The following is a 26,029-nucleotide window of genomic DNA, read 5'->3' as shown; positions in this document are numbered from 1 at the left end:
CGAAGCTTCCCCCCCATCAATTCTTTATCATTTTTTCTAGTGAAAAGAGTGCAGGTGATCTTTGTGCTGAGAATTCATGTATGCAGGAGAAAATCAAACCCCTCACAGCTGAGTTTGGGGCTGAGACGAGGCTAATAAGGAGGAGGCGGAATCCTTTTTTCCCCCTTTCTCTAGACCTCTGTAATTCTGAGTGTGTTACTTATGAGAACGGTTGACCCCTGCCCCCTTGGTTCTGAAGCGTTTGCTGCCTCGTGACAGACAGCCGCTGGCCAGCTTTTGTTTCGGTGAGGCCAGGCTGGACCAGGTGGTGTTTGCCGGGGAGGGGAACTTCCAGATTAGTCCAGGCAGAATTGCTAAGTGAGGGGGCCCCTGAAGTGCAGCAAGGGGTGGATAGACAGTCAAGAGCCCCCTCATTTGTTTGACACACTAAGCACTGCCATGTGTCTGCAGGCTCGAGGCTGGATCACCCCAGTGGGCAGCCAGGAAGCCAGACAGCTGGTCAGTCCCCGTTACAGGGACTGAAATGGATGTGCCTTTTCCCTTGATCAAAGACACTGCAATAACTTCACAAAATGAGTCTGCCTCTTTGAGTGTGCTTCAATTGTACTGACAGGCTGCCAAAAGGCTAGGAGAAAAAAATGCTTTTCTCCCTCCTCCAGCCTCCACTGTCTCTTAGCTGGACTTCTTTGTTTTTGTTTCTTTTTTAAGACCAAAACCCAGAGAGCAGATACATTGTTTTAATATTGTTTAGAATATTGACATGCATGCATCCTGGTGTTAATAACATGTTTTAGTCCTGTGAATTATTACTCAGTAACATGCTCTTGAAGTTTATGGAGGGAGTGAGAGGACCCTAATGGGACTGGGTTTGTCTGGCATGGGACACAGCTTGGGCCCACGTGACTGGGTTGCCTTTAATGGGGTTCATGTGGGATGCAATGGTCTCTGTTCTCTAATTTGTTTCCCCTTGACCGCTTCCCTCGATACCCCCCAGCCCAACTCACACAGCAGAGTGGTAAACATTACAACATTAGGTTTTTAAAAACCTTGATATCTAGTCCACATCTCAGATCATTAAATCAAATTCTGGGAGAGGCACCCAGACATTATTATTATTTCAAGCTCCCAGGTGATGCCAGGGTTCGGTCCAAGTTGTGAATGACCTGCTGTTGTAAGGGCTTCATCACTCCTGTTCTTGGTTGTGTCACTGGAATGTGGAGTTAAGGCTTTTTGCTGACCTGTTGAGTAAGGTTGGGAGCTACTGGTTTTGTCCTTTGGCGTGGTCCTATCTGTTTTCCCTTCTGGGTATCAGGAATGTAACTCCTGACATCTGGTCTACCGAGTCCTCTGCCAAGCTGTTTTCTGCTGCCCAATATAACTGAAGTCAGAGCCGTAGTAGCGATTTCAGTAGTGAAGGGTATGGGATCACCACCACCAGGATGTTGGCTAGAGCTTGTCAAGCTTACGCAGCACTGAATAATAATGATGGCAACTTTTTATTGAGTGCTATTTGGTACCAGGCACTGAGTTTTACACCCATTAATCTTTACTAGGACCTTTTGAGGTAGTTATTACTACCCTTATTTATACTGGAAAACTGAGTTTCAGAGGGGTTGAATAACATGTTCAAGGTCACTAAGGATTTGTGCCTAATTTCAAGGCCTGTGCTCTTGACTTTTTTATGCTACAGAAGTGTCCTTGATGCATATGTAATTCATTTTCATTACCATTATTATCCCAGAAGTCCCCTCTCTGATGCTGTTGACCAATCAATCAAGCAAACATAAAAAAAAAAACTCCTTTTGCTTATGGAAATGTTCAAACATACAAAAAAGTAGAAATAATAGTATAATGAACTCCGTGTACCTACCTGTCACCCAGATTCAACAATGATTAACATGTGGCTGATTCTGTCTCATCTTTACCCTATTTTCATCTCCCACCCCAAACTGAATTGCTTCAAAGCAGGTCCCAGACACAATATTTTTTCATCTCAGACATTTTGGAGCTCTGCTACGTTCTGGGTGTGAGCTGGTTGGCTATGGTGGAGTCAAGAAATGTCACGGTCTGTGCCTTCAAGGAGCTTACATGCAGAAAAGATATGAGAACATATATTGAAGTAGCTAGCTCGTATACAAGACCCTATATGTACAACGGGGTATATTTCAAATGCCCACTTACAGGTCAGTAATTTGGAATTCTGAGTGATTTTATTGTTGAGAAAATATATACAAATTAAAAATTTCTGAATATAAAAAATGCCTTAAACAAAGCAAAAAGGCAAGTGACGTATATTAGCCTTAATGACAAAAGGCTAATATTAGACAAAAAACTCTTACAAACCAGGAAGAAAGAGATCCTAGTAGAAAAGTGGGCAAGAGATATCAATAAGCAGGTCACACAATAATAACAAATAGACAATAAGTGACTATGAATGATATTTTCCTTAGTAATTAAAGAAATACAAATAAAAATAACGATGTGTCATTTTGCTTACCAAATTGTTCACACTTGGAAAAGAGATAGTAATATTCAGGCCTGGGTGAAGGGAAAAGGCTACCTCCACACTGTACTTGAAAAGGTAAATTGGCACTGACATTTTATGAGATAATTTTGCAATATGGGTCAAAAGTCCTTAATTGTGCCCACATCTTGAGCCTGAAATTTCACTTCTAGGAATATATTCTAAAGAAATAATTAAAGATACGTGCAAATATTTAGCCACAAGGATTTCCATCTAAGTTCTGCTTATAGTTGCAAAAATTTGGAAACAATCTAAGTATCCACAATAGAGAAGCGCTTAAACAAATCATGGCATAGCCATTCTTTGCAGCTAGTAGAATGACGTGTTGTAGTTGCTTATTTTACATAGCGTGTGTGTATATATGTATATTAGATACTTAATCAAATAATCAAAAGAGAAATACTTTCATTTTTTTCTAAATAGAAAAGCTGTATACACTTTGTAAAAAAAATTCTGACAATACAGAAGTACGTAGGTAGAAAGGTAAGGTCAGTGATTTCATCTCTTTGAAGTAATAACAATTAAGTCTATAACCCACTAGTTTTTTTTTTTTCTTTATGTACTTATCATTATTTAGGATAAAAATGATAAAATGTCATATATCGTTTTCTAATGCTTTCTTATACTAATTATATTGTGGACTTATTTCCAGGTTAATTATACATAACTCTACCTCATTTTTTTAAATGGCTGCTTTATATTCCATTGTATGAATGTACCATGAATTCTGGAAATTTGAGAATTAAATTTATGGAAGTTGAATACGGGGTCAAAAGGACATGCACTTTTTAAGGCATTTGATACAAACTCCCAAATTGCCTTCTAGTGTTGAGCAATAATGTGATCGATTAGCGGTTGTTACCAAATACATTCCCAATCCATTTTAATTTTTTTGTGTAGATGGATTGTAGTTCTAATAATACTGTACAATATAAAACACCATTCATAATGTTACTGCTACATGAAAAAATGTACTATGTTTCCCACTTTGAGCCCCATGTTCCAGGAACAGCCTTTCTTGATATAGCTCTGTTTGGCACCCACGCTTTCCCCATTTTTCCTCATTCTTTTTTTTTTTTTAAACATCTTTACTGGAGTATAATTGCTTTACACTGGTGTGTTAGTTTCTGCTTTATAACAAAGTGAATCATTTATACATATACATATGTTTCCATATCTTTTCCCTCTTGCGTCTTCCTCCCTCCCACCCTCCCTATTCCACTCCTCCAGGCAGTCACAAAGCACCGAGGTGATCTCCCTGTGCTATGCGGCTGCTTCCCACTAGCTATCTACCTTACATTTGGTAGTGTATATATGTCCATGCCTCTCTCTCGCTTTGTCACAGCTTACCCTTCCTTCTCCCCATATCCTCAAGTCCATTCTCTAGTAGGTCTGTGTCTTTTTTCCTGTCTTACCCCTAGGTTCTTCATGACATTTTTTTTTTTCTTTCCATATATATGTGTTAGCATACAGTGTTTGTCTTTCTCTTTCTGACTTACTTCACTCTGTATGACAGACTCTAGGTCTATCCACCTCATTACAAATAGCTCAATTTCGTATCTTTTTATGGCTGAGTAATATTCCATTGTATATATGTGCCACATCTTCTTTATCCATTCATCTGTTGATGGACACTTAGGTTGTTTCCATCTCCGGGCTATTGTAAATAGAGCTGCAATGAACATTTTGGTACATGACTCTTTTTGAATTTTGGTTTTCTCAGGGTATATGCCCAGTAGTGGGATTGCTGGGTCATATGCTAGTTCTATTTGTAGTTTTTTAAGGAACCTCCGTACTGTTCTCCATAGTGGCTGTACCAATTCACATTCCCACCAGCAGTGCAAGAGTGTTCCGTTTTCTCAACAGCCTCTCCAGCATTTATTGTTTCTAGATTTTTTGACGATGGCCATTCTGACTGGTGTGAGATGATATCTCATTGTAGGTTTGATTTGCATTTCTCTAATGATCAATGACGTTGAGCATTCTTTCATGTGTTTGTTGGAAGTCTGTATATCTTCTTTGGAGAAATGTCTATTTAGGTCTTCTGCCCATTTTTGGATTAGGTTGTTTGTTTTTTTGATATTGAGCTGCATGAGCTGCTTATAAATTTTGGAGATTAATCCTTTGTCAGTTGCTTCATTTGCAAATATTTTCTCCCATTCTGAGGGTTGTCTTTTGGTCTTGTTTATGGTTTCCTTTGCTGTGCAAAAGCTTTGAAGTTTCATTAGGTCCCATTTGTTTATTTTTGTTTTTATTTCCATTTCTCTAGGAGGTGGGTCAAAAAGGATTTTGCTGTGATTTATGTCATAGAGTGTTCTGCCTATGTTTTCCTCTAAGAGTTTGATAGTTTCTGGCCTTACATTTAGGTCATTAATCAATTTTGAGCTTAGGGAATGATCTAGTCTCACACTTTTACATGTAACTGTCCAGTGTTCCCATAACCACTTATTGAAGAGGCTGTCCTTTCTCCACTGTACATTCCTGCCTCCTTTATCAAAGATAAGGTGACCATATGTGCGTGGGTTTATCTCTGGGCTTTCTATCCTGTTCCATTGATCTACCTTTCTGTTTTTGTGCCAGTACCATACTGTCTTGATTACTGTAGCTTTGTAGTATAGTCTAAAGTCAGGGAGCATGATTCCTCCAGCTCCGTTTTTCATTCTCAAGATTGCTTTGTCTATTCGGGGTCTGATCATCTCAATAGATGCAGAGAAAGCTTTCGACAAAATTCAACACCCATTTATGATAAAAACCTTGCAGAAAGTAGGTATAGAGGGAACTTTCCTCAACATAATAAAGGCCATATATGACAAACCCACAGCAAACATTGTTCTCAATGGTGAAAAACTGAAACCATTTCCACTAAGATCAGGAACAAGACAAGGTTGCCCACTCTCACCAATCTTATTCAACATAGTTTTGGAAGTTTTAGCCACAGCAATCAGAGAAGAAAAGGAAATAAAAGGAATCTAAATCAGAAAAGAAGAAGTAAAGCTGTCACTGTTTGCAGATGACATGATACCATACATAGAGAATCCTAAAGATGCTACTAGAAAACTACTAGAGCTAATCAATGAATTTGGTAAAGTAGCAGGATACAAAATTAATGCACAGAAATCTCTGGCATTTCTATACACTAATGATGAAAAATCTGAAAGTGAAATCAAGAAAACACTCCCATTTACCATTGCAACAAAAGGAATAAAATATCTAGGAATAAACCTACCTAAGGAGACAAAAGACCTGTATGCAGAAAATTATAAGACACTGATGAAAGAAATTAAAGATGATACAAATAGATGGAGAGATATGCCATGTTCTTGGGTTGGAAGAATCAACATTGTGAAAATGACTATACTACCCAAATCAATCTACAGATTCAATGCAATCCCTATCAAACTACCACTGGCATTTTTCACAGAACTAGAACAAAAATTTCACAATTTGTATGGAAACACAGTTTTCCTCATTCTAATCACTCTTCCCCACACCAACACACATGTATATAGGCTTTTTCATTTCCCGAGGTCTCTTTTTTTTTTGCCATAGGGATCTGGGGAGCTGTATTTTCTTCTTGATGATGCTTTGTTCAGAAGTTGGAAGTGCAAAGAGAAAGTTCTGTGGTTTTTTGGCAAAGACAGTGGGTCCCCCTCGTCAGCATTTTTATAGCTCTTACTGTTGCATTTTCTAAAACCTGGGGAACTGCAGCTTGTTTCCTAAGTGCTGGTGCCTGAGCTGTGAAGCAGGTCTTGAGGTTCCTTTTTAGTGCCTCTTCTCCCCACCCCCATAGTACAGAATTGCACGTCCTGAAATCACCCCCGTGGGCTGAGTTGTGTGACTAGCTTGCCTTGGAAACACCTGGGTTTACCATCTGGGTCTCCCTCTTCCAGGTTCTCAGCAAGTACTGAAGGTAGGGATGTTTTTCATCAATAGTGAACCTTTGCTGACCTCAGCTGATGAAACGCTGGTAGGCTGGAGCGCTGAGCATCGTCTTAGGGGAAAGGATTTGTCCCATCTTTGATGAGTCCAAGGGCTACGTCTTTTTGTCATGTGGAACTATCTTACCTAGAGCAATAGTGTGGATGTCTCTTCAGACAGTGCAGAGAGCTCTCTAGGTAAAGTACTAAGAGCCTGCCTGCATCCGTAGCTGGAATGTTCTGAGCTTCTCCAGCCATAACCAGTTCCTTTGGATGTCTCCAAACACAGCCAGTTCTGTATGTCTTAGTGGACTGTGCCAACTTTTTTTTTTCTTTTTTTCAAAGGAGTCACACTGTTAAATATTTAAGTCCATCCTTTATGTACAGATGGCATAATGGCCAAGAGACCCACTGTTGGGTCAGCTGTTGCTTTTCTTTGTCCTTTTCTGTTAAAGGACGATTTGAACATCTACTGTGCCCAGGGCATCTTACTACTTGTTTTACATGTGTTTTTCATTGCATTGCTTTTGTTCCAAACAACCAGATGTTGCGTATGATAATTTACATGAAAATGCCCATAACACAGCACATACTTGCTGTTCAGCAAGTGTTAGTTTTCTTCCTCTTTGGTCTCATTTTGCTCAACCGTAAAATGGGAGAGCTAGTTGGGCTCTTCCAGAGGTCGGCAAACGGTGACCTGTGGGCCGGCCACCTGGTTTTGTTATTTAAAATAGCAACTCTATTAAGATAGAATTCACATGCCATAAAATTTATCCCTTTAAATGTATGATTCAGTGGTTTTTAGTGTATTTACAGAGTTGTGTAACCATCACCACTGTCTAATGACAGAATATTTTCATCACCCAAGAACAAATCCTTGTACCACTGGGAGTCATATGAAAGTAAATGTTTAATTTTGTAAATGAGGGCAGGGACAGGGCCTGATGCCTCCACGTGCAGGAAGGACTTGTCTAGTAAGTGACTCATATGATCTCTCACACATGGTGAGAGCCACCACTGTCAACTTTTCAGTGAGAGAACTGGCACCCCCTGGGTCACCCACAGGTGCAGAGGAGGGCAAGATGAGGGTGGATGGAGCTCCAACACTATATCCATTGTGTTCTGTAGTGACTTGCCTACCCCAACCACTGCTCCAATGGCCTATGGCCACTGAGCATCTTCTCCCAGATTGGCTGGCATCATTTGCTTTGGAGCAAGTTGCAGGGTCTGGGTGCTCCCAGCTGAGCATCGGACCTCTGCATAGCCTCTGGTGAGTCTGTCCCTACAGTCTATTGTGGAAATGAAAGGAGCAAGCTCTGGGTGGTATCTGCAGCTGCTCTTCTGCAGAGGGTTGTACTTGGGAGGGAGGGAGGGAAGGATGGAGGCCTGCTTCTCTGGCCTTCCTGCTGCTTATGGAAAAGGGGAGACTCAGTGAAGGAGGTTTCAATCACCCTCCCTGCTGTTCTTTTCTTTTTCAGATAATAACACCACCACCTGTATAGCACTTACTATGTGCAAAGGTGTTTTATAAGTGGCTGACACACATTAACTTATTCAATCCTCACTATGACTTATGAGTAGACACTATTATATTCTTATTTTATAGCTAAGGAATCTGAGCCACAGAGAAGTTGAGTAGCTTGCCCGGGGTCATGCAGCTTGCAAGTGGCAGAGTCAGGATTCAAACCCAAGCAGCCTGGCACCAGGGTTCTTGGTCCTAACCACTACTCTATACTGCCTCTTAAAGGAGATTGCCATAAAGGAGATTGCCAACTTTCATAATGATATTGCCAAACTGGAGCATATCCAGGAGGATAACTAAGGTGAGAAGGTTAGGAAATTATGTCACATGAGGAATATTCAAAGGAGCCAGGGGTTGGTTTCAAGATAAGAAGAACCAAAGGGTGAATGGGAAAGAGGTGACCACAGGGCTGCATGAGAGTTGTTTCAAACTTTGTCTGTGGATGACAATAGCTTTTTCTTGAACAGTCCCACAGAGCCAACCCAGGATCACTGAGTAAAATATTTGATGATTCTGACTCAAACTACGGAACTATTTTCAAGAGGAGGAAACCATAGATGGACTATTTTACTCAAACAGAACTTAACTTTCCATCCCAGGAAGAGGGCAGGCAAGACTGAATGGGCATCCAGCAGGGCTGCTGTGGGACAAGGGAGTTAAACTGATGACCTCTGGGAATAACCTCCACACTTTTTAGAGTTTATGTTATGAGACTAATGTTCAACCCGGTGGTTAGGCACATAGTAGGCCCACAGCAAACACTTATTCGGGAACCTTTTCAGGCAGAGCCATGAACACACACACATTCAGGGCTATTGCCACTCCGCTGTGGATGCATATGACACGCTAGGAGGTGACCCTGCAGGTCAGTCAACTAAACTCTTCTCAAAAATGAACAGGATCAGAATTTTTTTTTTTCCCTGTCAAAGTAGGGAAAAGTAAAAGGAATATGGAAGGGAGGTATGAAGGCAGAAAATTTTAACTAAAAGTGAAGTCAGATATGGGAAACAAGAAAGAGCCCCCACTCCTGTAGGCCAGTTTTGTCCCACCACTGGCCAGATTGTCACAGTTCTGATGTGAACAAAGCTCCTACACAAGAGGGACTTTTTAATTGGATATATTTTTAAACATCTTTATTGGAGTATAATTGCTTTGCAATGGCATGTTAGTTTCTGCTGTATAACAAAGTGAATCAGCTATACATATACACATATCCCCATATTTCCTCCCTCTTGCGTCTCCCTCCCACCCTCCCTATCCCACCCCTCTAGGTGGTCACAAAGCACCGAGCTGATCTCCCTGGGCTATGCGGCTGCTTCCCACTACCTATCTGTTTTACGTTTGGTAGTGTATATATGTCCATGCCACTCTCTCACGTTGTCACAGCTTACCCTTCCCCCTCCCCGTGTCCTCAAGTCCATTGTCTAGTAGGTCTGTGTCTTTATTCCTGTCTTAGCCCTAGGTTCTTCATGACATTTTTTTTCCTTAGATTCCATATATATGTATTAGCATATGGTATTTGTTTTTCTCCTTCTGACTTACTTCATTCTGTATGACAGACTCTAGGTCTATCCACCTCACTACAAATAACTCAATTTCATTTCTTTTTATGGCCGAGTAATATTCCATTGTATATATGTGCCACATGTTCTTTATCCATTCATCTGTCGATGGACACTTAGGTTGTTTCCATGTCCTGGCTATTGTAAATAGAGCTGCAATGAACATTTTGGTACATGACTCTTTTTGAATTATGGTTTTCTCAGTGTATATGCCCAGTAGTGGGATTGCTGGGTCGTATGGTATTTCTATTTGTAGTTTTCTAAGGAAGCTCCATACTGTTCTGCATAGTGGCTGTATCAATTTACATTCCCACCAGCAGTGCAAGAGTGTTCCATTTTCTCTACACCCTCTCCAGCATTTATTATTTGTAGATTTTTTTGATGATGGCCATTCTGACTAGTGTGAAATGATATCTCATTGTAGGTTTGTTTGCATTTCTCTAATGATTAATGATGTTGAGCATTCTTTCATGTGTTTGTTGGCAATCTGTATATCTTCTTTGGAGAAATGTCTATTTAGGTCTTCTGCCCATTTTTGGATTCGGTTGTTTGTTTTTTTGATATTGAGCTGCCTGAGCTGCTTGTAAATTTTGGAGATTTATCCTTTGTCAGTTGCTTCGTTTGCAAATATTTTCTCCCATTCTGAGGGTTGTCCTTTCGTCTTGTTTATGGTTTCCTTTGCTGTGCAAAAGCTTTTAAGTGACATTAGGTCCCATTTGTTTATTTTTGTTTTTATTTCCATTTCTCTACGAGGTGGGTCAAAAAGGATCTTGCTGTGATTTATGTTATAGAGTGTTCTTCCTATGTTTTCCTCTAAGAGTTTTATGGTGTCTGACCTTACATTTAGGTCTTTAATCCATTTTGAGTTTATTTTTGTGTATGGTGTTAGGGAGTGTTCTAACTTCATTCTTTTACATGTAGCTGTCCAGCTTTCCTAGTACCACTTATTGAAGAGGCTGTCTTTTCTCCATTGTATATTCTTGCCCCCTTTATCAAAGGTAAGGTGACCATATGTGCGTGGGTTTATATCTGGGCTTTCTATCCTCTTCCATTTATATATATTTCTGTTTTTGTGCCAGTACCATACTGTCTTGATTACTGTAGCTTTGTAATACAATCTGAAGTCAGGGAGCATGATTCCTCCAGCTCCGTTTTTCTTTTTCAGGATTGCTTTGGCTATTCGGGGTCTTTTGTGTTTCCATACAAATTGTGAATTTTTTTGTTGCGGTTCTGTGAAAAATGCCATTGGTAGTTTGATAGGGATTGCGTTGAATCTGTAGTTTGCTTTGGGTAGTATAGTCATTTTCACAATGTTCATTCTTTCAACCCAAGAACATGGTATATCTCTCCATCCGTTTGTATCATCTTTAATTTCTTTCATCAGTGTCTTATAATTTTCTGCATACAGGTCTTTTGTCTTCTTAGGTAGGTTTATTCCTAGGTATTTCATTCCCTTTGTTGCAGTGGTAAATGGGAGTGTTTCCTTAATTCCACTTTCATATTTTTCATCATTCGTGTATAGGAATGCAAGAGATTTCTGTGCATTAATTTTGTATCCTGCTACTACTTTACCAAATACATTCATTAGCTCTAGTAGTTTTCTGGTGGCATCTTTAGGATTCTTTATGTATAGTATCATGTCATCTGCAAACAGTGACAGTTTACCTCTTCTTCTGGTTTGGATTCATTTTATTTCTTTTTCATCTGTAATTGCTGTGGCTAAAACTTCCAAAACTATGTTGAATAAGATTGGTGAGAGTGGGCAACCTTGTCTTGTTCCTGATCTTAGTGGAAATGGTTTCAGTTTTTCACCATTGAGAATGATGTTGGCTGTGGGTTTGTCATATATGGCCTTTATTATGTTGAGGAAAGTTCCCTCTATACCTACTTTCTGGAGGGTTTTTATCATAAATGGGTGTTGAATTTTGTCAGAAGCTTTTTCTGCATCTATTGAGATGATCATATGGTTTTTATCGTTCAATTTGTTAATATGGTTTATCACACTGATTGATTTGCATATATTGCCGAATCCCTGCATTCCTGGGATAAACCCCACTTGATCATGGAGTATGATCCTTTTAATGTGCTGTTGGATTCTGTTTGCTAGTATTTTCTTGAGGATTTTGCATTGATGTTCATCAGTGATAATGGCCTGTAGTTTTCTTTTTTTCTGACATCTTTGTCTTCTTTTGGTATCAGGGTGATTGTGGCCTCATAGAATGAATTTGGGAATGTTAACCCCTCTGCTATATTTTGGAAGAGTTTGACAAGGATAGGTGTTAGCTCTTCTCTAAATGTTTGATAGAAGTCGCTTGTGAAGCCATCTGGTCCTGGGCTTTTGTTTGTTGGAAGATTTTTAATCATAGTTTCAATTTCAGTGCTTGTGATTGGTCTGTTTATATTTTCTATTTCTTCCTGGTTCAGTCTCAGAAGGTTGTGCTTTTTTAAGAATTTGTCCATCTCCAGGTTGTCCATTTTATTGGCATATAGTTGCTTATAGTATAATCTCTCATGATTCTTTGTATTTCTACAGTGTCAGTTGTTACTTCTCCTTTTTCATTTCTAATTCTATTGATTTGAGTCTTCTCCCTTTTTTTCTTGATGAGTCTGGCTAATGGTTTATCAATTTTGTTTATCTTCTCAAAGAACCAACTTTTAGTTTTATTGATCTTTGCTATCATTTCCTGCATTTCTTTTCCATTTATTTCTGGTGTTTTTTTTTTTATGGTACGCGGGCCTCTCACTGCCGTGGCCCCTCCCATTGTCGAGCACAGGCTCCGGACGCGCAGGCTCAGCAGCCATGGCCCACTGGCCCAGCCGCTCCACGGCAGGTGGAATCCCCCCGGACCGGGGCACGAACTCACTTCCCCCACATCGTCAGGCGGACTCTCAACCACTGCGCTACCAGGGACGCCCTCCATTTATTTCTGATCTGATCTTTATGGTGTCTTTCCTTCTGCTACCTTTGGGTTTTTTTTGTTCTTCTTTCTCTAATTGCTTTAGGTGTAAGGTTAGGTTGTTTATTTGAGATGTTTCTTGTTTCATAAGGAAGGATTGTATTGCTATAAACTTACCTCTTAGAACTACTTGTGTTGCATCCCATAGGTTTTGGGTCATCGTGTTTTCATTGTCATTTGTTTCTAGGTATTTTTTGATTTCCTTTTTGATTTCTTCAGTGATCTCTTGGTTATTTAGTAATGTATTGTTTAGCCTCCACGTGTTTGTATTTTTTACAGTTTTATTCCTTTAATTGATATCTAGTCTCATAGCGTTGTAGTAGGAAAAGATACTTGATACGATTTCAATTTTCTTAAATCTATCAAGGCTTGATTTGTGACCCAGGATATGGTATATCCTGAAGAATGTTCCATGAGCACTTAAGAAGAAAGTGTATCCTGTTGTTTTTGGATGGAATGTCCTATAAATATCAGTTAAGTCCATCTTGTTCAATGTATCACCTAAAGCTTGTGTTTCCTTATTTATTTTCATTTTGGAGGATCTGCCCATTGGTGAAAGTGGGGTGTTAAAGTCCCCTACTATGATTGTATTACTGTCGATTTCCCCTTTTATGGCTGTTAGTATTTGCCTTATGTATTGCAATGCTCCTTTGTTGGGGGCATAATTATTTACAATTGCTATGTCTTCTTCTTGGATTGATCCCTTGATAATTATGTAGTGTCCTTCTCTGTCTCTTGTAATAGTCTTTGTTTTAAAGTCTGTTTTGTCTGATATGAGAATTGCTACACCAGCATTATTTTGATTTCCATTTGCATGGAATATCTTTTTCCATCCCTTCACTTTCAGTCTGTATGTGTCCCTAGGTCTGAAGTGGATCTCTTGTAGAGAGCATATATATGGGTCTTGTTTTTGTATCCCTTCAGCCAGTCTATGTCTTTTGGCTGGGGCATTTAATCCATTTACATTTAAGGTAGTTATTGATATGTATGTTCCCATTAATACTTTCTTTTCTTTTCCTTTTTTTTTTTTTTTTTTTTTTTTGCGGTACGCGGGCCTCTCACTGCTGTGGCCTCTCCCGTTGCGGAGCACAGGCTCCGGATGCGCAGGCCCAGCGGCCATGGCTCACGGGCCCAGCCGCTCTGCGGCATGTGGGATCTTCCTGGTCCGGGGCACGAACCCGTGTCCCCTGCATCGGTAGGCGGACTCTCAACCACTGCGCCACCAGGGAAGCCCTCTTTTTTTTTTTTTTTTAACATCTTTATTGGAGTATAATTGCTTTATAATGGTGTGTTAGTTTCTGCTTTATAACAAAGTGAATCAGTTTTACATATACACATATCCCCATATCTCTTCCCTCTTGCATCTCCCTCACTCCAATCCTACCCATCCCACACCTCTAGGTGGTCACAAAGCACAGAGCTGATCTCCCTGTGCTATGTGGTTGCTTCCCACTAGCTATCTATTTTATATTTGGTAGTGTATATATATCTACGCCACTCTCTGACTTTTTCCCAGCTTACTCTTCCCATTCCCCGCATCCTCAAGTCCATTCTCTAGTAGCTCTGTGTCATTATTCCCATCTTGCTCCTAGGTTCTTCATGACCTTTTTTTTTTTTTTTTAGGATTCCATATATACGTGTTAGCGTATGGTATTTGTTTTTCCCTTTCTGACTTACTTCACTCTGTATGACAGACTCTAGGTCTATCCACCTCACTACAAATAACTCAATTTCATTTCTTTTTATGGCCGAGTAATATTCCATTGTATATATGTGCCACATGTTCTTTATCCATTCATCTGTCGATGGACACTTAGGTTGCTTCCATGTCCTGGCTATTGTAAATAGAGCTGCAGTGAGCATTGTGGTACATGACTCTTTTTGAATTATGGTTTTCTCAGGGTGTATGCCCAGTAGTGGGATTCCTGGGTTGTATGGTAATTCTCTTTCTAGTTTTTTAAGGAAGCTCCATACTGTTCTCCATAGTGGCTGTATCAATTTACAATCCCACCAACAGTGGAAGAGGGTTCCATTTTCTCCACACCCTCTCCAGCATTTATTATTTGTAGATATTTTGATGTTGGCCATTCTGACTAGTGTGAAATGATATTTCACTGTAGGTTTGTTTTCATTTCTCTAATGATTAATGATGTTGAGCATTCTTTCATGTGTTTGTTGGCAGTCTGTATATCTTCTTTGGAGAAATGTCTATTTAGGTCTTCTGCCCATTTTTGGATTCGGTTGTTTGTTTTGTTGATATTGAGCTGCCTGAGCTGCTTCTAAATTTTGGAGATTAATCCTTTGTCAGTTGCTTTGTTTGCAAATATTTTCTCCCATTCTGAAGGCTGTCTTTTCGTCTTGTTTATGGTTTCCTTTGCTGTGCAAAAGCTTTTAAGTTTCATTAGGTCCCATTTGTTTATTTTTGTTTTTATTTCCATTTCTCTACGAGGTGGGTCAAAAAGGATCTTGCTGTGATTTATGTTATAGAGTGTTCTTCCTATGTTTTCCTCTAAGAGTTTTATGGTGTCTGGCCTTACATTTAGGTCTTTAATCCATTTTGAGTTTATTTTTGTGTATGGTGTTAGGGAGTGTTCTAATTTCATTCTTTTACATGTAGCTGTCCAGCTTTCCTAGCACCACTTATTGAAGAGGCTGTCTTTTCTCCATTGTATATTCTTGCCCCCTTTATCAAAGGTAAGGTGACCATATGTGCGTGGGTTTATATCTGGGCTTTCTGTCCTCTTCCATGTATATATATTTCTGTTTTTGTGCCAGTACTATACTGTCTTGATTACTGTAGCTTTGTAGTATAATCTGAAGTCAGGGAGCATGATTCCTCCAGCTCCATTTTTCTTTCTCAGTATTGCTTTGGCTATTTGGGGTCTTTTGTGTTTCCATACAAATTGTGAAATTTTTTATTCTAGTTCTGTGAAATATGCCATTGGTAGTTTGATAGGGATTGCATTGAATCTGTAGATTGCTTTGGGTAGTATAGTCATTTTCACAATGTTCATTCTTTCAACCCAAGAACATGGTATATCTCTCCATCTATTTTTATCATCTTTAATTTCTTTCATCAGTGTCTTATAATTTTCTGCATACAGGTCTTTTGTCTCCTTAGGTAGGTTTATTCCTAGGTATTTTATTCTTTTTGTTGCAGTGGTAAATGGGAGTGTTTCCTTAATTTCACTTTCAGATTTTTCATAATTAGTGTATAGGAATGCAAGAAATTTCTGTGCATTAATTTTGTATCCTGCTACTTTACCAAATTCATTCATTAGCTGTACTAGTTGTCTGGTAACATCTTTAGGATTCTCTGTGTATAGTATCATGTCATCTGTAAACAGTGACAGCTTTACTTTTTCTTTTCTGATTTGGATTCATTTTATTTCTTTTTCTTCTCTGATTGCTGTGGCTAAACATCCAACACTATGTTGAATAATAGTAGTGAGAGTGGGCAACCTTGTCTTGTTCCTGATCTTAGTGGAAATGGTTTCAGTTTTTCACCATTGAGTATGATGTTGGCTGTGGGTTTGTCATATATGGCCTTTATTATGTTGAGGTAAGTCCCCTCTATGCCTACTTTCTGGAAGGTGTTTATCATAAATGGGTGTTGAATTTTGTTGAAAGCTTTCTCTGCATCTGTTGAGATGATCGTATGGTTTTTATCCTTCAGTTTGTTAATATGGTGTATCACATTGATTGATTTGCATATATTGAAGAATCCCTGCATTCCTGGGATAAACCCCACTTGATTATGGTGTATGATCCTTTTAATGTGCTGTTGGATTCTGTTTGCTAGTATTTTGTTGAGGATTTTTGCATCTATGTTCATCAGTGATATTGGCCTGTAGTTTTCTTTCTTTGTGACATCTTTGTCTGGTTTTGGCATCAGGGTGATGGTGGCCTCATAGAATGAGTTTGGGGGTGTTCCTCCCTCTGCTCTATTTTGGAAGAGTTTGAGAAGGATAGGTGTTAGCTCTTCTCTAGATGTTTGATAGAATTCACCTGTGAAGCCATCTGGTCCTGGGCTTTTGTTTGTTGGAGGATTTTTAATCAGAGTTTCGATTTCAGTGCTTGTGATTGGAGTGTTCATATTTTCTATTGCTTCCTGGTTCAATCTTGGAAGGTTGTGCATTTCTAAGGGTTTGTCCATTCCTTCCCGGTTGTCCACTTTATTGGCATGTTGTTGCTTGTAGTAATCTCTCACGATCCTTTGTATTTCTGCAGTGTCAGTTGTTACTTCTCCTTTTTCATTTCTAATTCTATTGATTTGAGTCTTCTCCCTTTTTTTCTTGATGAGTCTGGCTAATGGTTTATCAATTTTGTGTATCTTTTCAAAGAACCAGCTTTTAGTTTTAGTGATCTTTCCTATCGTTTCCTTCACTTGTTTTTCATTTATTTCTGATCTGATCTTTATGATTTCTTTCCTTCTGCTAACTTTGGGGTTTCTTTGTTCTTCTTTCTCTAATTGCTTTAGGTGTAAGGGTAGGTTGTTTATTTGAGATGTTTCTTGTTTCTTAAGGTATGATTGTATTGCTATAAACTTCCCTCTTAGAACTGCTCTTTTTGCATCCCATAAGTTTTGCATCATCGTGTTTTCATTGTCATTTGTTTCTAGGTATTTTCTGATTTCCTTTTTGATTTCTTCAGTGATCTCTTGGTTATTTAGTAGTGTATTGTTTAGTCTCCATGTGTTTGTATTTGTTTTACAGATTTTTTCCTGTAATTGATATCTAGTCTCATAGCGATATCTAGTCTCATAGCGTTGTGGTCAGAAAAGATACTTGATACGATTTCAATTTTCTTAAATTTACCAAGGCTTGATTTGTGACCCAGGATATGATCTATCCTGGAGAATGTTCCATGAATGAGCACTTGAGAATGTTCCTGGAGAACGTTCCAAGAATGAGCACTTGAGAAGAAAGTGTATTCTGTTGCTTTTGGATGGAATGTCCTATAAATATCAATTAAGTCTATCTCGTTTAATGTATCATTTAAAGCTTGTGTTTCCTTATTTATTTTCATTTTGGATGATCTGTCCATTGGTGAAAGTGTGGTGTTAAAGTCCCCTACTATGATTGTGTTACTGTCGATTTCCCCTTTTATGGCTGTTAGTATTTGCCTTATGTATTGAGGTGCTCCTATGTTGGGTGCATTAATATTTACAATTGTTATATCTTCTTCTTGGATTGATCCCTTGATCATTATGTAGTGTTCTTCTTTATCTCTTGTAATAGTCTTTGTTTTAAAATCTATTTTGTCTGATACAAGAATGACTACTCCAGCATTATTTTGATTTCCATTTGCATGGAATATCTTTTTCCATCCCCTCACTTTCAGTTTTTATGTGTCCCGAGGTGTGAGGTGGGTCTCTTGTAGACAGCATACATATGGGTCTTGTTTTTGTATCCATTCAGCCAGTCTATGTCTTTTGGTGGGAGCATTTAATCCATTTACGTTCAAGGTAGTTATCGATATGTATATTCCTATTACCATTTTGTTAATTGTTTTGGGATTTTTATTGTAGGTCTTTTCCTTCTGTTGTGTTTCCTGCCTAGAGAAGTTCCTTTAGCATTTGTTGTAAAGCTGGTTTGGTGGTGCTGAATTCTCTTAGCTTTCGCTTGTCTGTAAAGGTTTTAATTTCTCTGTTGAATCTGAATGAGGTTCTTGCTGGGTAGAGTAATCTTGGTTGTAGGTTTTTCCCTTTCATCACTTTAAATATGTCCTGCCACTGCCTTCTGGCTTGTGGAGTTTCTGCTGAAAGATCAGCTGTTAACCTTATGGGGATTCCCTTGTGTGTTATTTGTTGTTTTTCCCTTGCTGCTTTTAATATGTTTTCTTTGTATTTAATTTTTGATAGTTTGATTAATATGTGTCTTGGTTTGTTTCTCCTTGGATTTATACTGTATGGGACTCTCTGTGCTTCCTAGACTTGATTGACTATTTCCTTTCCCATATTAGGGAAGTTTTCAACTATAATCACTTCAAATATTTTCTCAGTCCCTTTCTCTTTCTCTTCTTCTTCTGGTACCCCTATAATTCAAATATTGGTGTGTTTAATGCTGTCCTAGAGGTCTCTGAGACTGTCCTCAATTCTTTTCATTCTTTTTTGTTGTTGTTTTTTGCCATTTAATATAATGTGTTTTATTTAATATAATGTGTTTTATTTATTTTATTTTATAATAAAAAGTTTGGTTTTTTTTTTAAACCACCATAAGCAAAGTTAAAAGACAAACTGGGAAAAACAATTTACATCTCGTATTATGAACAGAAAACTAACATCCACCAAATGTAACAATTAGCTCCTAGAAACTGCTAAAATTATCAAGAAGCCAGTAGGAAAATGAATTGCCACAGAGTTCCTGGCCCTTCAACAAATTAAAAGACTCACTCTTGGAAAGATAATGGCAGGTTTTATAAACCTGAATGGTCTCTTGAAAGATTCCCCTTGAAAATCTAGGTCCGATCCTTTTTACTTTCTGGCTTAAAACCTGCCAAGTGCTGCCCATCTACTCAGGTGTGTGTGTGTGTTTTATCGATGAGTTATCATTCTGTCCTGATCTGTTAGCTGTGTATGGTTTTTTCCTCCATCAAAATCACTTGTAAGGATATAGTGAAACTGAAGCACCTACCTCTTGTCCTTCCCTGCCACTAGCTGTGCAATATTTCATCCTTTAATGAAAAACCGCAGCTGATTTATGCATCAGGTTGTTACAGTTGTTCAGTGATATGAACTAACCTAACAGGTTTGTGCCTGCCTGACATGAATACGTCCTGAGACAACACAACTCTAGAAATGGTTTCATAGTAGTGACTTTCAACATTACTCACTTTGCCTCTTCAAACTTCCCCACCTAACAAAGTTGGAAACATGCAGACCAGAGAAGTATTAAGGAGGGAGGAACAGCTTGGGTGGGGGGCAATCTGTGAAGGAAGAAGGCCTGAGATAATGCAGCCACATCAAAGAACAGCTGTGCTCACTGCCTTGCTTCTGTGATGGCAGGTCAGGGAGCCCCGGGCTCCACTGCTTGAGTTTCTCCTGCAGCCCCTGGAGCTGGCTTCGACCCCAGTCGCGGATCTGAAGGCTGGCCATGTCTGCAGCCAGCTGCAGACCCTCCCAGAAGCTGGCTTGAGCTTGCTGTAGACTGTGAGGAGCCAAGATTCTAAACCAGTTCAGAGGGTCCTGGGGAGCTGGGGAGCGGTCTGGCTCTGGGGCCCTCGTGAGGCCCTTGCGCCTGTGCAGAACTGCCTTGTGGGGTCCCACGTCCTCTGGAGTCTGGGTGCCGGCTCTCATATTCAGAACCTCTGGAGTCCGTCCTGGGCCTCGCTGGTGCAGACGTGGACCTGGGGCTCCATGTGGGAGGCATACTGCAGAGGCCCTATGGACTTGGCGCCCATGGCGCAGCGAGCTTTGGAGAGTGAGAGCCAGCCCTCCACCCGGGCATTCAGCGCCGCCCGCTTTGCCTCCAGTTCCTCCAGGTCCCTGAGCAGCTGCAGGAGAAGCGAGTCCAGCTTGGCTCGCAGATACCGCGCCACCATGGGCTCCGCACACGTTCCTCTTTTCATTATTTTTTCTTTATTCTGCTCTGTGGTAATTATTTCCACTATTTTATCTTCCAGGTCACTTATCTGTTCTTCTGTCTCAGTTATTCTGCTATTAATTCCTTCTAGAGAATTTTTAATTTCATTTATTGTGTTGTTCATCATTTTTTGTTTCCTCTTTAGTTCTTCTAGGTCCTTATTAAACGTTTCTTGTTTTTTCTCCATTCTATTTCCGAGATTTTGGATCATCTTGACTACCATTACTCTGAATTCTTTTTCAGGTAAACTGCATATTTCCCCCTCATTTGTTTGGTCTGATGGGTTTTACCTTGCTCCTTCATCTGCTGTGTGTTTCTGTCTTTGTATTTTGCTTAACTTAATGAGTTTGGGGTCTCCTTTTCACAGACTGCAGGTTCATTGTTCCCGTTGTTTTTGGTGTCTGCTCCCAGTGGGTAAGGTTGGTTCAGTGGATTATGTAGGCTTCCTGGTGGAGGGGACTGCTGCCTGTGTTCTGGTGGATGAGGCTGGATTTTGTCTTTCTGGTGGGCAGGACCGAGTCCAGTGGTGTGTTTTGGGGTGTCTGTGACCTTACTATGATTTTAGGCAGCCTCTCTGCTAATGGGTGGGGTTGTGTTCCTGTCTTGCTAGTTGTTTGGCATAGGGTGTCCAGCACTATAGCCTGCTGGTTGTTGAGTCAAGCTGGGTCTTAGCGTTGAGATGGAGATCTCTGGGAAAGCTTTTGCCATTTGATATTACGTGGAGCTGGGAGGTCTCTGGTGGACCAATGTCCTGATCTCGGCTCTCCCACCTCAGAGGCCCAGGCCTGACACCCAGCCGGAGCACCAAGACCCTGTCAGCCACACGGCTCAGAAGAAAAGGGAGAAAAAGAAAAAGAAAGAAAGAAAGAAAAAATAAATACATAAATAAAATAAAGTTATTAAAATAAAAAATTATTATTAAAAACTAATACAAAAAAAAAGAAAGAAGAAAACAATCACACCAAAAAACCAATCTGCCAATAATAACAAGCGCTAAAAACTATACTGAAAAAAAAGGAAGCTGCTGCTTCTTGGTGGCTGCAGCAGCAGCCTTAGCATTTCATGCCTGTCTCTGGGGTCTTTGCTGATAGCCGCAGCTCGCGCTCGTCTCTGGAGCTTCTTAGGCGGTGCTCTGAATCACCTCTCCTCGCGCACCGCAAAACAAGGGTCTCTTGCCTCTTAGGCAGTTCCAGACTTTTTCCTGGACTCCCTCCCAGCTAGCTGTGGTGCACTAGCCCCCTTCAGGCTGTGTTCACGCAGCCAACCCCAGTCCTCTCCCTGGGATCCGACCGAAGCCTGAGCCTCAGCTCCCAGCCCCGACCTGTCCCGGCGGGTGAGCAGACAAGCCTCTCGGGCTGGTGAGTGCTGGTCGGCACCGATCCTCTGTGCGGGAATCTCTCCGCTTTGCCCTCCGCACCCCTGTTGCTGTGCTCTCCTCCGCGGCTCCGAGGCTCCCCGCCTCCGCCACCTGCAGTCTCCACCCGCGAAGGGGCTTCCTAGTGTGTGGAAACCTTTCCTCCTTCACAGCTCCCTCCCAGAGGTGCAGGTCCCGTCCCTATTCTTCTGTCTCTGTTTATTCTTTTTTCTTTTGCCCTACCCAGGTACGTGGGGAGTTTCTTGCCTTTTGGGAAGTCTGAGGTCTTCTGCCAGCGTTCAGTAGGTGTTCTGTAGGAGTTGTTCTACGTGTAGATGTATTTCTGATGTATTTGTGAGGAGGAAGGTGATCTTCACATCTTACTCCTCCGCCATCTTGAGGGTACCCCCATTGGATATTTTTAAAAAGTAAAAACGTATTTGATATCTTTCCCCTGAAATGGAAATAGAAGTGAATGAACAAGAGGTGTCATATTTGCTGTTTACAAAACCTGGGCCATTTTAGGCACCAAATCGGAGGGCAGAAGTCAAGAAAGTAAAGTTTTTTGTGTCCCTGAAGCCCTAACACTAAGATTTTAAAAAATACCTTTATGTGTGTGGTGGAGGGGATGGTGTTCGCACTTTTTGGAAAATACAAAAAATGTTTTTCATCATGTATTTGGAAAAATGGTCCTAACACTGACAATTAGGTACCAGTTCTTAAATTTCCACCTTACTCTTAACCAGCGAAAGTTCAACTTAGGGCACAGTTGTAAAATCACAGAACTTTTGGGTCACAGGGGACCTCAGATGTATCTGGTTCATCTCCTTCCTCTCCCTGACCCACCACATCCAGGGACAATCTCTCACCAAGCAGTCATCTATCTTCTGCTTGATGGCCACCAAAGACAGGAAACTTATTACCACCAATGACAACATAATGCATTTTGGGACAATTTAGTTGGAAATTCCTTCCCTACATTGACTTGAAAGTTGTAATTTCCAACAGATGACCCCCATTCTAGCTAAGGAACTTACAGATTCCATAGAAATCACACTTTCCACAGAAAGACCTGAAGACAGGCACCATTATGTCCTTGTGAAATCCTGTCTTATAGCCAACAAATATTTCTTTTCACCCTGGCAAAGATCTTTAGTTCTATCGCTCATTCCCATATCACAGGGTTTTATGTCTCTCTTTCCTCCTGGCCTCTTTCCTCTTAATTCAGTTTGCTAAGGTGCCCCTTATAGAGTGTCCTTCCCCAAACTGGACACAGTATTTCAGATGTGGTCATAAACAGCTTGGGGAAGAATGGGATTATCTCTTGTTCTAAACACACTACTGCTTGACTAATATCACGTTGGCAACCACATTACACCATCGACTCATAAAAAACATAGTCAACAAGGACTCCCACATTTAGGAGGATTTGAAGTTGAGGGATTATCTTCCTTCCTTGCATCTTCTCCATTAAAATCTGGAGGATGAGGCAAATACCCTAAAAGGAAAATCCCTCATTCCCCAGCAGACAGTCCTCCCTAGACTTGGCATAGAGCAGGAGACAGTGTCTACAGCCAGCAAGAATAGCAGTGCTTTTAAGTTACAACCTACATCCTCTCTGTAAAACGGAAGGGGAAAGGGATGAAATCTGCTTGTGCTGAGTACATACTCTACACATGACACTATTTTAGATGCTTTATATATCTTGTCTCATTTTGTCTTCTCAGTAACCTTCAAGGTAGGCACCATTAGCCTTATTTCATAAATAGGCTCAGAGAGGTTAAGTGACTTTGCCAAAGTTACACAGAGATGGTATTTAAACCCAGCTAATTTTGACTCCAAAGCCATGTTTTTTTTCTTCTGCATCCTGTTGCTTCTCAGCCAGACCTGACTAAAGATGAGGGGGAAGTTTGTGGGATAACCTCTTCTAAACAGAGGGAGAAACAGCTCATGCTAGCCAGACCAAAAGGATTACACCATCCCTCCTGTCTCCCCTGCTCGTCTCTCTGCAATCAAACTTTCTTCCATGTGTGAAATCATCCAGAAGATTTAATGCCACGAATCACTAGACCCATGAATTAAAAGACCACACGTCATCAGAACAACGGCAACAGAAAAACTTTGGAGAGAAGTATTGTCCCAAGGCCCCTTGCTCCCAAATTCCCACCTAGAAAAGTATTTGTTTCTTGAGTAGTTCATGATAAATGCCAGAAAGGATAGAGTGACGAAGTGTCTTTTAAAACACTGGTTCTTGGAGTGTGGTCCCCGAACCAGCAGCAGCATCACTTGGGGACTTCCTAGAAATGCATGTCACCCAGATGACCCCAGAACTAATGAATCCAGAAATTCTGTGGGTGGGGCCCAGGAATCTGTTTTCATAAGCCCTCCAGGTAAATCTTACTGTGAATGCAATAAACAATGTTCTCCTGCAGCTTCTGATGGAGAGACAGGTTCTAGGGGGATGAGTGGCAACCTCAGATGGCCCAGGGACTCAGTCATCCAGCCAGGGTACATGGCACCCATGGAAAAACAATTTCTTAGAGGTCCTATAGAGTATGCAGACAAAAGGAAAATGTGCCTGCTAAAAATACTGCCCTGAAACAAAGTTATTGGGTGGATCTACTGCAAGATGCTTAACTATCACTGTGCATTAGCTTAATCCAGAAAACCTACTAACCGATTTGGAGCAACTGGAAGATTACAAAAAAAAAAAGGTTTCATACTCCCACTGCCAAGGAGAGTTAGAGAAATAGCCACATGCCTTCTGCTTTTAGTTTAACTTTTTCCCACTAGGAGATGTTCCGGTACACGATAGTAGTCATTTCATTACAAGTTTGGTAGTTGCTAGAAGAATGCTGAATCAAGCCTGTCCCTTTGCATATGGTTCACATTTTTCTATTTTTACAAAAGAAGTGCAAAGAAAAGGGGTGGGAATGGGGTGATGTAGCCACAGGGTAGAGGTGCCTTGGAGGGGATCCCAGTTGTCAATGAAGGTCTAAGGCAATTCAGGATGGATTTCTAAATAGGTAGGGCGTGAGAAAGCATTACAGAAAAGGAGGTGGGGATTTGCCAGAGGAAAATTGTTTCAAAAAAGAGTAAACTAAATGAAAGCCTGATACCTGGATACTGAGAAAGTATGACTGGGAAAAGCAGAGAAATATAGCAAGGCCCTGCACTTCATTATACTGCTTTTTGTTTTCTTTTTCTTTCTTTTTTTTTTTTTGAAAAAAATCATGTTTCAGAAAACACTAGTACTACCATGGAATGCTCCCTGTGTTACCAAACCAAACCTGGGTCCATTTGCCCTCACCCATCTGCAGCAAAGCCAATCCACTGACACCAGGTTATGGTGAAGGAAAGTAGAGCATTTATTGCAGGGTGCCAAGCAAAGAGAATGGGCAGCTCATGCTCAAAAGACCTGAACTCCCTGGCAGCTTTCAAGGAAGGGTTTTTAAAGGCAACATTTGGGGTGAGCCTTGCAGCTCATGGACTTTCTTCTCATTGGTTGGTGGTGAGGGAACAGGGTGATGTTTCAGGATCTTAATCAGCAACCTTCTGGTTCCAACCAGTCTGGGGTCCACATGCTTCTATTCAGCTTGTAGTCACCATCCTCCACCTGGGTGGAGGGGTCTTAGTTTCTGCAGAACAACTCAAAGACTTGTGTCAGATTGTTATGTATATCCCTTGAGGAGGAACTAGGACTCTGTTTTACTATCATTGAAGTATTGTTTAAGCTATCATTACTTTTCTTGCCTGACTGCTTTTCCCTTATTTCTGTACTCTCTCACTTTCCTAATTAGTAACTGCTTGAGTCTGCTCTTTGGAACTCAGGGAAGGCCTAGGAGACTAAAGCCTTTAGTTCAGTGTAGTTTTCTACAAATAAGAAATGGGGCTTTGGTACCTGGAAGGGCCCCGCAGGGTCCTGCTTGGTTTCCCCCTTTTCTTTGATACTCCTCAATCCTGAGGGGAACAAGGGTGGGACAAGAAAGGGAATAACGCTTTAGGTAGAGAGGTTAAAAATAATAAACTCAGTGATGGGGGGATTCGGTTTCACCCACACAAAGTTAAGGGAGGGTCCCACAGTTCATTGAGTTATGGATTGCTGCAAATGATATCTTCCTCTCAGAGCTGAATCACGAACTGATTTAAGGCTCTGAGAAGTTCTGCAGTCAAGAAATCTTTTAATTTTATTTGACCCAATATTCCAAAGTTATTTTGGTAGAGAACCCTTTCATCTCCAATAATTCCTAGTCACACCCAATAGGACACCAATTGTATTCATCACTGTATCAAAGTAACAGACATAAAGGTGGAGGAAGAGCAGCTTCACATTCCAGGAGAAGGGAGGGAAGTGGGCACACGCAAGGGAGACTGTTCTCCTAGGGAAGCTGGTAGGAAAACCAGCAAAAGTCCAACAACAAAGAAGCTACTTTAGGATGCAAGGTCCGACCCCTGTCTGAGAAGCCCCCCAAGAACAGCCAGAAGAAAGCAGGCTGGCGGGGGGGCACAGCAGAGACCCCCATGCTATTGTCCAAACTACTCCAGATATGGCGTCTCACTCAAACTGGAGCAAAAGACTCTTGATTTGAATATTTATCTTACCTCCTCTC

General features: G+C 40.6%; 1 protein-coding gene and 1 pseudogene across 2 annotated transcripts in view; one reads left to right on the top strand and one right to left on the bottom strand.

Annotated features, from left to right (window-relative positions):
* SMOC1 (SPARC related modular calcium binding 1) overlaps nt 1-26,029 on the top strand; it is a 154,856-nt gene that overhangs the window by 69,725 nt on the left and 59,102 nt on the right. The window lies entirely within an intron of this gene.
* On the bottom strand, nt 19,375-20,024 carry LOC136143064 (coiled-coil domain-containing protein 115 pseudogene; annotated as a pseudogene).

The sequence above is a fragment of the Phocoena phocoena genome, chromosome 2 (assembly GCF_963924675.1).
Source record: "Phocoena phocoena chromosome 2, mPhoPho1.1, whole genome shotgun sequence".
NCBI lineage: Eukaryota > Metazoa > Chordata > Mammalia > Artiodactyla > Phocoenidae > Phocoena > Phocoena phocoena.
Note: the sequence above shows the minus strand (reverse complement) of the source record. Positions and strands in the feature narration are given on the sequence as shown.